Raw genomic sequence first — 12,095 nt, 5'->3', positions numbered from 1 at the left:
CAAATTCTGAAGGAACAGTGGAGATAGGAATCAATTTGGAAGACTTTCAGAAGCAAGATTGAGAAGAACTTGAGTTTGGTTTGAGGAGTAAGTAGGTAGTAAAAATGAGGAAGAGGCAACTTGAGTGATGAGAAGACTGGCAATATTTTAGTAACAATAGCTAACATGAATTGATGGCTTCCCATGTGCCAGTCTGGGCCACTCATAATGATTTTTTATTTAATGCTACCAGTAGTTCTATTTTAAAGTTGAGGAAACTAAGGCACAGAGATATTGCCAAGTTTACCCAAGATCACACACTAGTAAGTGGCATAACCTGGTTCAAATTTAGTTTGTATTCTTAACAACTACTCTCACTGACTTAGAGCACCAGTGAAGAAAATCTTTCTTGGAAAAGAAGTATTGGCTGGGGATATCTAAAATGGAAATGGTTGTCAGGTCTAGATATGGCTAGGGAGAAAAGTAGACTGAGAACAGGAGTCTGGCCTATGCTGCAGCATAAAAAGAACTGTGATCCCCCTTCTCTGCCTCCTATCCCCCACTTCTTCCCCCACACACAACACACTGCCTTCAGGCAGAAACTGATGTTCCTTTCTATCCAGCGGATTTTCCTTTTGGTTTCTTAAAGTTGCCCAGGTAATCTTAGGCTGGCTATCTCAAACACCCTTCTGATGCTACAGGGTTGATCTGCCCATCCCTACTCTATAGATTAGATGATGAAGGATAGGAAATGGGAGGGAATAAAGTCCATGGACAAATAGGGTCTGACCTGGAGCACTGGACTGCAGCTTTGCTGGTGGCTTCTGCCAGACATGTGTCCCAACATTAGCTACATTCTGGACCACCTGTTGGATGTCTTTCATTTAACATAATTTGTGCTTTTAGTACCCCCATTTCCATGAAATACACATTATGTGAAGGAAAAGTGGGGGACTGTAGTAAAGAGCCAATAATAAGGACTAAGAAACATGTCAAAGTCATGCTAATCAAGAACTGTGACAATTGAGTGTACAGAAATAAATAATTAGGGGCAGAAGTCAGCGATTTCTTTAAAACAGCAGATAAGACTAATAAAACCAAAGGGGATTCTTTTGAAAATATCAACAAGGTGGACAGAAGCCCCAAACAAAAGATTAAATACCCCTAACAATGAAAATCCAAGACCTTCTCTCCTCCATTGTTCCCTCCAAATCAATGAGAATAGTGGCTATGAGCATAAATAAAAGAGTGTAAGGTATATGTGAAGAATTTGAAAAGCAGTTGAAGTGGATAACATTTTAGAAAAAAATAAAATTTTAAAGCACCTGGAAAGAGGGGGAACCTTAAATATACCAATAACCTTTGAATAAACTGAACCAGTAATTAAGACACCGCTTTACCTCTAATAAAGTTAGAAGATGGGAAATTTAGTACAGATAAATTCCAGTCAGAGCTTAAAATTAGGTGTTTCTGTTTATTAGCTGTGACCTTTATGTAATCCAAACTTTAATTGTCTTCTCATTTGTAAAATGGAGATAATTAAACTTACTTTGTAGTCCCTAGATATCAAATGAAATGGCAGTCCTTAATAAGTAAGAAAGCACAGATGTAATAAGTTATGTAAATAAGTTACTGGAATGGTCTGAAAGTGCAAAAATATATTTACTTGTTCTACAAATATTTATTGTACTTCTAACAGGTGCCAGGCTCTATAGTTTGATATTTAGTGAAGTTTAATATTTAAACATACTCTGGGCTAAATAGGAATTCAGCTACAAGACAGCATAGGAAATCATTTTGACACATATCATCTAGGCAATAAAATATCTAGGTGCAGACGGTCAGGTATTAAAAGTAGGACTTTTCTTCAGCTTATTCAGTTGGGAGAACAGATGATGGATTTGCTTCAGACTTGACACTTGTCACCAAAACATATATCTTGTTATCCTGCCATTTATTATCTTAGTTGCTAGTGATACAGAAATTAGTACAAACTAAGTTTTATTTTCTTACGAGTCATCATTCTAATAAATTTGATATTATCAATGAAAATTTTTTTAAGGTGCTGGGGTTTAGAACTCAGTTGTAGAGGTCTTGTCTAGCATATGTGAGGCACTAGTTTCAATTCTCAGCACCACATATAAACAAATAAAGGTCTATTGACAACTAAAATAAAAAAAACTAATTGTACACAATGAATCTCAATGCATTCTGCTGTCATGTATAACTAAATAAAAACAATAAAAATATTTAAAAATAGTTTTTCAACTCTACAAGAGATACTTCTTCTAAATATTTCAAGATAAACAATCCACATTTTTAGTTTACTGAGAAACATCTTTGAAGTGATCTGGAAAACTGATGACAAATTCCAAAATATAGTATTAGAACTTACAGATTTATAGAGTCTGATTTAATTTTTTCCTCAATATTTAAAGCAGATCAGCATTCCTAGTAGCCTAGAACCTTTTAAAAATAGTATTTGAATATGCTTTAACAACATGTAAATTACATACTCTTTTCTAGTAGCCTTTCATATAGAACAATTAAGGACATTTTATGGACTTTTTTCTTTTCTCTAGGTAATCTTGCAATTGCCATCTGTAAATTATTCTATAAAATGGATTGGCAATTGATTCATCACAGGGATGATAAGAGAATCAAACTGCTGTGGTCTGATTGGGAATGTAAGGAACCCCATTTTTCCCAGTGAATTTGTAATAATTATTTTAATTTTTTTGCCCCCTGAAGTTCCCCATACTGCTTAACAGCCACAAGCTAGTGCCAATCCCCAGTGTGGACAGAGTTGCTTCTCCAATATTGCTTTCTTTGAGCTCTCAGAAATCCTGAAAATATCTGGCTGCAATTAAGGACTCATTAACTGATCTAATTTGTCCCCCTGGACTAGTTTACCTGTGTCAAAAGAAGGACATTGTTAAACCCCCTGTCCATTCAGTTTGCATTTTCATAACATGGATAGTCTACATTTATGTTAATGTTTTAAAAACTTTTTTTATATATTCAAGTATGTATGAAAATCTGTTACATTAAGTAAATTTTAATGTTTTTGTTTTTATATGCTCTTAGCTCTTAAGCATTGAACACTTGTCAGTGAAGAACTTTTCTTAATGGTTTTCATTGTAACTACTAAGGATGTGAACATTTTTTATCTTTAATCCTGTATATGCTAAATTGTGCATGTATACAAAGTAAAACCAACTGTGCCTTCCTTTGCATTCAGTTTTAGGTAAATGTTTATATATTTTTAGTATTAAGAGAAAATATTTGGAAGACAAAAATTTACATCAAAAACTCTCTAGTAAAGTTTCATAATTTTTTCAAGTAGGCAAAATATGAATGCATATTCATATCACTTTTTCATTTTAGATTTCAATTGTATAAGAATTGCCTTAGGATCTCTTTTCAATTGCAATTACATAAATGTGATGTCCAAGTAACATTTTTATGAGTAAACTAAGCCATAATTAAACAATAAACATTCATAAAAGAAAATGTTCTAAAGAGCATTTTTTTAAACTTTGAAGCCACTTAGATATTCATATCTTTTCTTCTCCCTAACATAAATCTGAAATGAAAAGTCACTAGTCCATAGCATCAGACTGCTATACTTTTTAGGTGAGCATATTCTCATTTCAAAAGATTAGCCCTGATTGTTCCTAGAGAAAAATCACATTCAACTGATATATTTACTGTATCAATAGGAGATGTTTCTCTAAATACCTGAAAATATAATTAATATTTAAAAATCTAATATTTTGAAAGCCCACTGGTGTTGAACTCAAACAACAAAGAAGCATTTTTTAGCCCTTTTGTGAGGATAGTCACAATTTTTGATGAATCAAAAAATGTACTGTAGAACTGGGGAGATAGCTCAGTCAGTAAAGTGTTTGCCTTGCAAGCACAAGTCCCTGGGTTTGATCCCCAGTACCACAAAAAAAAAAAAAAAAAAAAAAACTGTACTGTAAAACAAATATTGAACTAAGTAATGAAGGCATTGCTTGTGGAAACAGAAATGATAAACTGCTTTATATTTTACTAAATTGATGGTGACAATGGAAGAAAACCTGGCAAAAAAGTCTTCAGGAATCACATCACTGTAGAACTACCTGCAGATACACCAAAGAAATTCTTTTTTGTAGTGTAGTTTGGAATAGTGATAAAAGAAACATTTTCTGTTCTTAAAAAAAAAAAAGAAAAATCAGTAGGCATCATTTCAGTGGCACCAAACCTATACATGAAGCAGAAATGTTCCAAAGTAGATCAATGAATAGAAAATGCTCATTTAAGATTAGGTTAACTTTAATTCTTAACTACAAATTTTTAGAAACCTACTTGAAATGTGACTAGCTGATCTAAACCAGGCATTAAGTTGCAGGGATTATGAAAAGGCTAAAAAGTGAACTTTATGAAAACATGTTTCTTGAATTTTCAAAAACTAAAATTAGGTTTAGTTAGAAATTCATATTTTTAATTGGAATCAAGCTTCTCTCTGTTGTGTGGAGACACAGGCTTTAGGGAAAAATTTTAAACACTCCAGTAAGCTGTAATTGCAAAGTAATGGGACTAGCTCCAAAATTCACAAACAGACACAGTGGTACTCACTCATAGGTTAAGTCTTTACTAAAATAAAAGGAGCTGGTTCAGTGCAGTGACAATTACTAAAAGTGAAATGTGTGAGCTAGAAGAGCTGAAAGGGGCCTTTGAGTATGCTTTCCTCCACGTTTTTAGATCAGGACAGGTTTGCAGAAAAAGCTGAGAGTTGTCTTGGGCCACTGAACTCATTGAAGGTAGAAAAGAGATGGGTGATTAAATTTCATTTCCCCAAGGCCTACTACTGGTCCAAAACTAAAAATTGTAGGATAAGGACTGGGGTTATAATAGCTCAGTGATAGAACACTTGCTTAGCATGTGTGAGGCACTGAGTTCAGCACCACATATAACCAAATAAGATAGATGTTCATTAATAACTCAATTAAAAAAAACTGTAGGACAAAAGAACACATTAAAAATGCAAGAAGATTATAGAGAAACTAAACTAAGGCAACGGGCAAGAATTTCAACAAAAAAAAAATTTAATATACTTTTAAAACTAAATGCTGATTGGAAATACTCAAATGACCAGATACCATATTCTTGGTATTTTTTCTCCTCAAAATACTTTAACTGCACTCTAGTTCCACTTACTAGAAATGAAAGAATAAAATTTTTGATTGATCAAAATGTTTTATGCAGAGTCAACTGTAGAAATGGAAAATAATGCTCAGAGCAATGACTCATGCTGTTTGTGTTCTTAAAATAAGTACTTTAGTCAAAATAGGTTCCAAAGGGCAGCAATCCCCCCCACATTCTGTTAATGTTTGCTTCATCAGTGTTAAAGTGCTATGGCTGAAGATTTTTAGAACTATAAACCTGAACATTGGTCTCTGTGCATGTCTTTTCTGTGATTGCAAATATTCATTAACTTTCATATATGTACCATTTGTACTGGTATTATTTTTGTGAAATAAATACTTTGTGATAAAAGGTATTTAGAGAAAGATATGTTGGTTTTCTTCCATTTACCTGGAATAACCCAAACTTGACTTTTTCCATACAGAAACAAGTTTGGAAATGTATCTTGTTACCTACCCTTAAGTATGGCACTCAAAAAAAAAAAAAAAACTTTAAATGCAGCTATATAAAGAAGTACATATAATTATTGAGATTGAATTTTGGAGTGTGGAATGGATTTGAAAAATGGTCCCTTGATCTTTTGAATCTTAAATTCTATTAATTGCTCTGTACTGAGAAGGGAGAAGTGATGGAGAAGGAAAGAACCTGAACCACTGTTCTTCCTTCGGGCTACATTTTTGGTAAAAGAGAATGTGAACTGCCAAGTTTGGTGACAAAGGTTACTATTCTACCCAATGTCACTTTCAGGCTGACCTAGCTCTGGCTTTCATGGGTGAGTTCAAAACCATCTCCATCTGTGTCTGATATAGGAAGACTGGTGTGTATGTAGGGGAGGAGAGGCAGGAGAAAATAATGGAGAAATGGAGACACAGACTGACAGGTTCAGTACCTTGACTGTGCCAGAAAGGGTCACAGAGATCTGCTAGCCATACATTTTATAACAAACATTTGAAAATAAATTGTTACAGGTGCTAGGCAAATACTCTATCACAGAGCCAAAATGCCCACCCTGTTTGCTGACTTTTACATTGATAATTTTACTCATCAATTTATAAACCAAAAGCTTGGTTCCACACAAAAATTCATGACCAACATGTGAAATGGTTCATGACAAACACACCTGTCCTGGGTAAGAAGAATTTCAAAACCTAGGTTCTTTTACAACTGAATCTCTTTCAAACTGAATACTGACATGCCCAAAATGCACAGACAAAAGTTTTCGCGCTCCCTCTGCCCGCAGAGAGAGAAACGACAAACGTCTGAAGCTTTGGAAGTTTATTATGCACAGTCCCTCTCCTACACTTCTCTTACTCCTAGCTTCCACGCACTCCCAGTTTCTCTTCTCTCAGCTTCTCCCAGCTTCCGCGCACTCCCAGCTTCTCTTCTCTCAGCTTCTTCCAGCTTCCGCGCACTCCCAGCTTCCCTTCTCTCAGCTTCTTCCAGCTTCCGCGCACTCCCAGCTTCCAGCTCAGCTTCAACCTCCGCCGCCAGCTTCTTCCGCTTCTATCCTCTCTACTCTCCCACCCACCAGGCTTATATACACTTCAACCAATCAGGGGAGAGTACACGAGGTAAACGCGGACAGCTGCAAGCATAGGATAGGTACACGAGGGGGGCATGCTCTAGTCACATCGTTAACTAGCCAATCATTGGAATTCGCTGGTTGTTTACTGTATAGCTGGCCGCTTTTGGCTCAGCGTCAGGCGCCATCTTGACCATGCCCAAGGCTGGGGGTCCTGAAAACCCCGACAAAAAGTCATTAGGTGAAGGTTAACATTATTACAAACATATACAATCCAACTACAGAAGAGCATTTAAAAAGTATATAGTGATCCAACATAAACATTTATACTGCACTTATAAATCTATATAGCCCTACTCAAAGATTTTGCCTTTTTTTGTCCATTTTCAGGAGGAAATGAAAGGAAGTAATCCCTTTTCAGAACCCTTCCCTAAACTCTGCTTTAAAGCACTGTGCAAGCAGGTGTTTCCCTGAGGATAAAAACACATGCTATTTGTTTCAGAACTTACTGGTTTGGGAGACCTCATCAAATGCATTACCAGGTTCTTATTCTCTCTGTACTTTATCACTATCTCATGATGGCATAAAGGTATCAGGTCCTCAAACTACCTTCAGATTTTTAGTGAGGAACATGAAACAGGGTAGCTGCTACTACCTCAAACTGAAATTCGGTATTAATAATGAAATATAAACTTTTTAACAAGCACCTATAATTCATTTCTCATTTACAATCTCTCAGAAGGTAGACTTATGTTAAAAAATATCCTGTTAAGTGCTAAGTAAAAAGTCTAAAGTATTTCTTACTCAATTTGCTTGTTGATGATTGCTATGTAAATCTCAATGAATGACTATTGTCTAGTAAATGAGAATGGGAAATAAATGAAAGCTTTTCATAGCTCAGTTCTCAAATATTTTCCTAATCCCTCACTTACCTTACTCCATTTTAGAGTAAAATACTGGGCTAATTTAAAAAAAAAAAAAAGAATGTCAGAAGTAAAATTGAAAAGTTACTTATCACATGGGAAATGTATCATTTTAATGGCTCTAATAATACACTGACCCATTTCATAGGAATTGTAAAGTCAGAGTGACCCCCAGAAAGGAAAATCATCTTTATAATATTAAGGTAAGTTTCTTCCACAAGGAAACTATCTTATGTTTCAACTGTGTCTCATTAATCTTTGTAAAAGTCCACTTTTAATACTGAATTGAAGTTATATTAGGCCAACAGATGCCATCACAGAAGGTATATTTCAAATTAAATAGAGTAAGAGTGATGACCCATACTTAAGTATTATGGGTTTCTTACAGTTTCTTAGAGTGGTGAAAAAATATATATTAAAACACTTATACAAAAGGGAAAATTGATTGATTTGAAAAACTGTGCAGTGGGGCTCCTTCAAGAAATTTTGATCTACCTTCAAAAATGACCAATGTGTCTGATTTATAATCAGCAACCATCTCTTTCTAAACCTCTAATCCATCTCATTCCCCAACATTAGACAAATTAATATGAAAGGGGAAAAACTTTGAATTTTCTTACTTTCTGGTAAAGCATGTATTCTTGAGCCCAGACTTTGAAAGTATGCGTGCTTCATGGCCTCTTCTGCTGAAACCATTTTATTAGATTCAAACTATAAGAAAGCAAAGAACTGCTTCATTAACTTTTACTCTCAATTACTATAAAAGTTGGAAAAGGACAAATCAGTATTTAGAGAGTTTTTTTTAAAATCTTGGTTATTTAATATGATAACTATTTTCAAGTACTAATTTGGAGTACTCCAGATACACTTGAATTTGAATTGCTATTGAGATTATATAGTATTAATTACATATCAGTTCCACATTTTCAAGATAAGTCTGGATCTTATGTAAAACTTTAGATTCCTCTATTTTCTGAAGGGATGAAAATTAAAATATTCAATTTTTTCTTTCACTTTTCTTCATGAATCATGAAAATCTGGGGACAATACACTCAATGTCCTTATAGCAGATGTTCTTAGTAACCTATCTATACCCCCTGTCCCTTTTCCTTGTTAATTGACAGATCATGAATCAGGACTGTTTCTAACTTTAGGCTGATTACAACAATTCTGCTCCTAATTCCCAGCCTCTCTTACAATTAATGTGCTGGCCAATGAGACTTGGGAAGAAGCTTTTCAGTGGTTTCTACTAAAAGCCTTGTTTTCAAAATGTAAGGGTAAATTTGGTTGTTACCACCCTTATCCTCCCTCTTGTTCCTGCTTTGGAGGAAATGTGAGTGGTGTCTGGGGCAGCCTCAACCTGAAAGGCATTAACTGTAAGGAAAAAAAGAACATAAGAGATCAAAAATTTGGAGAACATGGCCGTGATATAGTTGATCAATTCCAGCAGGTGTTCTTGGTCAAAATGAGAGATCCAGATCATTAAGAGAAACTATGTAATAAATATAACATATATTGCATTATGTCTTGTATATTATATATATATATATATACAATAAACATATATATATAATATGTTTAACTTAATCACGTTTCTGAAACATTGTTTAACCATAATTGTATAAACCCCTATTTTTAAGACTAATTGTTCTAAAGAATAAAACTTAATAGACACAAAGTTAAGAGTAAATTAGTGTTTCTAAGAAATCCTTGTTATTTTACCATGTCATTTTACCATATAGATTAAACTTTGGTTTGTATTAGAACATTAGTATTTCACCTTAGGAAAAACCTTAAATAGCTTTAAATGTTTCACATACATACAACCAACTTAGTTACATGCAAACTTGTTGAAACTTGTCCTTTACTTACATAGACTTTCTTAGCACTTACTTAGACTCTCATTTATTTCATCACACAAGCACTTTCTTACCCAGAAACATTTCCTTTTCCCTTTTATTAAATATATTTCCATACCCAGAACCTTTTATTTTCTCTTTCCTATTTCTTGACCCCTTTTTGTTCACATTCTGAAACAACTTTTGTGAAATTTCTGAATTTAGACAAATTACTCTATTTTAACAAGATTAAATATTTTGTTATTTATAGTACTCTAATTGAAACACAGTCAAAACTTTTAGAACCCTTTGTGTATAGAATTGTACCTGTTAGGACATAACTCTTAGTAACCTTGTTTTTAGTTTAGTGATGACACAAAACAATTTTCTGTACAAACACATTTGAGTAATCCCATGCATGTCAATTTTAATTCACTTATTTTCTTAAAAAAAAACCAAGATATTAGACAAGTGTCCTGAACAGTATCTGCTGTCTCTTTCCTGTTGAAGAAAAGTCCTAGAAACAATTGATATTAGACATTTTATTAACATCAATATTTTATTAACTTGACCACCTCGAAACTTGTGAGTTATTTTCAATGACATTTTACTTTCATTAGTTTACCCAATTTGAATTGAACCTTTAAATCACGTAAACTAAGAGTATCTGGATCCATTTTTAAATTTCAATTTTAGGAGCGCTCAATTTTGATACAGACAAAACATGACATTGGACAGCACGACATACACATAACACAAAATCAAAGGCCTTGAAACTTTATAGGTGAATCTCCATTGCAATGTAAGAGATGTTCAAAAACTCTAGTTGAGTAAAAAAAATAGAACTGATCAAAAAGGTCATGAGCTCAAAAAAAAAAAATGTAGAATTCAAAAAAACAAGAGTCCTGGAAAAATGAAACGGCCATTAAGTACTTTAGTAAAGCACCATAAAATTTACTTTTGCTGGAGTTCAGGTAAGACTTTTTGCTCTTTTTTTTTTTTTCTTTTTCTTTTTCTTGGGTTTGAGACCGGTCTCCTACTGAGCCTTCAGGCTTTCTCTATTTACATTTCAATGTAAGCCTTGACTGAGATTTGGATCTGAAAGGGGAGAAAATGTTCCAGCAGAAACTTGGTGCCTAGGGCATTTTAACCCTTAATCGTGGTTAGTAATCAATTCAGGTTTGGATGCAGAAAATTGTGAAACAATTATCTCCCAATATTTGTGAGGACTGGGGCTACTGTATCATACTCCTTACTAGGACATGCCACTGATGGTTGGGCTGGTTTGTTTAGGTGGCGGCTCTCTGGGGAGAAACTTGGAGCCCCCTTTCGGAAGTCCTGGAGAGAAACAGGCCTTAAGGGCGGATAACGACGTAGGGCAGACTCCTAATGGAGGCCCCTCCCCTAAACTGATTTCCCTCTTCCTAACAAGTTGTTCCTCACACCCAGTTTCATTTTCCTTGTCTGTCTTTGATCTTATTGATGCCCTTTCTGATGCTTTAGACCTTTCCTCTTTTATTTCCTCCAAAATCTCTTCCCCTTGTTTTATGGCCTCTCTGCATTTTTCAATATTAACTCCATTAACCTTCTAATCAGTGCACTTCCCTTTACTTATAAACCCTCCTTAAAAGTGAGGTACCAACATGAAGAATTAAAAAGTTACACAGGATGAAAATAAGCAGCTTGCTTTACTGAGAAAAGATGGAAATCATCTATGTGGCTAAATCAGCTTATGAGGGGCTATGGGTCCAACCAATTCCAATTTGGGAATTGCCTGAGTGATGCAATCAATATCAGCAAAAAGATCTGTTACTCCTTAAACTCTACAAGGGCTATGACAGCTGCTTCCATTTTGTGAGCCTTGAGTTGAAGAGCCCTGTGCCTTGTTTCTTAAATGATTTGGTAACATCTTGCCCTCAACAGTAACCAATTTGCACTCGTTAGCCCAATGTTTTTCTTTTCTGCACCTTGGGCAAAGACCTGAGGCATGAGGTATAACAGATTTTACTATAGTTATCTCTTTTGTTAGGGCATTATCACTTTGCTGCTGATTTTGTGCATCTATTGAAGTGTATTGGCCTTCTCCCATTAACATCTCAGCATTTCTATCAGGAAACCTTGCTACTATGTTTCTGCAAGCAGTTTCAACAGCTATTTCTTGCCACTGAGCTCTCCAATTAGACGTTGTCCTCCAGAGAACACTGCTCTGCATACCTGTCTCCAATCAGTCTTAACTGCCTCTTTAAAGTTTTTCTAATGGTTGATGGTTTCTCTATTTTGGTCCTCAAATATGGGCAGGTTCTACAAATTTTGAAGCTCTTTATATTAAGTTTAGCTTTCTACTACCTTTTCCCCTAGTTCTTAAGTTTTCACTACCACTTGGTTATTTCTTTGGGGGTTCTTTGTATTAGATTTAGCTCTCCTTTTCCCCTTGTTCTTAAATTTTCTGAGTAATTGTTTTCTAGGTTACTACCACTCAATCCTTCCTCACTTTGTTCCCTTTAAGAGTTCTTTTCTGTTGCTATTAGATCCTGTTTATGAAGATCCTCTCCAAGATGTTCCTACTGCAGAATGTTTAATAATCCTTCATCTAAAAACCAAGGAGCTACCTTCTCTATTGTATCTAAGAATGTTCTAGCA

This window comes from Sciurus carolinensis, unplaced genomic scaffold (assembly GCF_902686445.1).
Source record: "Sciurus carolinensis unplaced genomic scaffold, mSciCar1.2, whole genome shotgun sequence".
Taxonomy (NCBI): Eukaryota; Metazoa; Chordata; class Mammalia; order Rodentia; family Sciuridae; genus Sciurus; species Sciurus carolinensis.
The sequence above is the reverse complement of the archived record's forward strand: the minus strand, read 5'-3'. Positions refer to the sequence as shown.